This window comes from Pteropus medius, unplaced genomic scaffold (assembly GCF_902729225.1).
Source record: "Pteropus medius unplaced genomic scaffold, Ma_sr-lr_union100, whole genome shotgun sequence".
Lineage (NCBI taxonomy): Eukaryota > Metazoa > Chordata > Mammalia > Chiroptera > Pteropodidae > Pteropus > Pteropus medius.
In genome coordinates this window covers 399337-401564 of record NW_024342467.1, presented here as the reverse complement: position 1 = coordinate 401564, position 2228 = coordinate 399337, and the positions used below count along the sequence as shown (strand labels likewise).

At 36.6% G+C, this 2228-nt stretch overlaps 1 pseudogene; it reads right to left on the bottom strand.

The window, feature by feature from the left end:
- Positions 1–285: 285 nt before the first annotated feature.
- Positions 286–411, bottom strand: LOC120602661 (uncharacterized; annotated as a pseudogene).
- Positions 412–2228: the final 1817 nt, after the last annotated feature.

The window sequence follows — 2228 nt, the reverse complement described above, 5'->3', positions numbered from 1 at the left end:
GTCACAAGGAGGGCAAAGGAGGTCCTGGATGAGAGCAGGTGCAGTTGGAATGAAATTCAGAAAATTTGTTCAAATGCTCCAATCAAACAGATGAATGAGATGTACTCAAATCAAAAGAAAGACTCAGGTGGGCTGAGCAAAGCAATGTGGCTAAAGAGGTTGGCAGATTTGCCTCTTTCTGAGTTAACTGTTGGTCTTCCAGGCGTCACCACAATTCCTCAAAGGAACCTAAGCAGCCCTTTTGGAAGTGTCTTCTTCATACTTGTGATTATTTTTTGTTCCTCAAGGGGGTGCACCTTTCCTGCTTCAAAAATTCATTTACTATATCACCCACAGATAGAGAACATATAGATACCAAACTGATAAGAACAGCTACTACACTTGACCTTAACCAAAAGGCCAAGAAGCAACTGTGATTATTTTTTGACTGTTAATTTAGCATTGATATTGTTTTCAGGGCAGTTAGAAAGTTTCTGGCACTCATTTGTGTTTACAGACTCAGAGCTTTCACTGAAAAACACCATCTTAAAACCTAATACATAGACAAGCTAAAGACCAAGAAAACAAAATGTTGACTCCATGGTGACCCAGGTCTAGGGGCCCGACAGGAAGGACTGATAGGAGAGCACATGTGTTGCCTTAATAAAAATAATGTAAATACCACCCACAGATTAAAATGTCAAGAATTAAAAATAAAAATTGATTGCTTAATATTGGGGATGATGATCATTATTATTGTCCCCATGAAAGACAATGTGATATATTAAGTAAAGATCCAGATCTTCACAGGATATGATTTGTGTTAACTTTCACTAGCCTAGAAAATTATCTGTAGTTCTAAACCAGGACCCCAGCCTAGAAAAATTATATTTAAAACAAAGTATGTAGATGCTTCCAGCAGGGGAAGAATTTGGCTTAATGTTTTGTGATTGGGACTAGCTAGCTGTTCACCAAAACCCATTCTCTTTTACACGGAGTACATAGCCAGACTATATTACCCAGTATTGCTGTAGTTAGCTGGAGTTTTGTAACTGCTGCCTAACTGAATGTTGTCACAAGCGATGTTCTCTACTTACCAGTCTGAGAAGCTTACCAGCTGGATCCTCCGCACTCTATTTCTTGTCTTCTGATAAAGTAGAGGAGCAGAGAACTTCGAGACTCTAGGTAGATCCTAGGAGGAAACGGCTACTAGAAAGGATTGTATGCAGCAGGCGTTTTTATCGACCTATACTGGAATGTTATATGAATGCAAAGAACACTTTCATAAACTGTTATTGTGCTCAGGCACTAAGATTTAGAGGACATGCTCTAGGACTGAAATAGACCTTCTAAAACATTTTCAATAGGGTTTCTCAATCTCAGTACTATTGAAAAATTGGATCAGATAATTATTTGTTGTGAGGTGCTTTTCTTATGAATTGTGATATGTTTGGCAGCATTCCTGGCCTATACCCACTGTATACTATCAATACCCTCAAGTTGTGACAACCAAAAATATCTCAATATATTGCCAAGTGTCCCGTGGGGTAGGGGGAGTTAAATCTCATCTGGCTGGAATCACCATGCTGCAAGATCTAAGTGATCATCATGAATTATCTGTCAGCCAGAAAAAAATTCATTCTTTAAAGAAAACATCATAATTCATAAATCATATCTTGTTCCCAATATCCAGTGTACATTTTAAAACCTGCTATACATGCAAACAAACAAAAAAATATGACCCAAAGTCAAAAGAAAAAATAGTCAATAAAAGTAGTCCCAAAGATGATGTAGATGTTAAAATTATCAGAGTACTCTAAACTATTCTAAATATGCTTAAAGATTTAAAGGAAATGATGGATAGAATGAGTGAATAGATAGAAAATATCACTAGATACATGAAAACTATAAAAAAAAGAACCAAATGAAAATTCAAGAACTGAAAAAATAAAATATATGAAATTAAAAACTCACTGGATGGGCTTAAGAGAAAATTGAACAGTGGACACAAAGGGATCAGTGAGCTTGAAGGTAAGTCAATAGATATTACCCAAACTGGAAAGCAAAGATAAAAATGATTTTTAAAAATGAACAGCACCTCAGTGTCCTGTGGGACAGCAGGAAGACGTTTAACAGACATACAATTACAGTCTCACAAGAATAAGAGAGCGATTGGGGCATTAAAACATTTCAATAGTTTCGATGTCCTCAAATTTGGTGAAAAACATTAACCCCCAGGTCCAAGAACT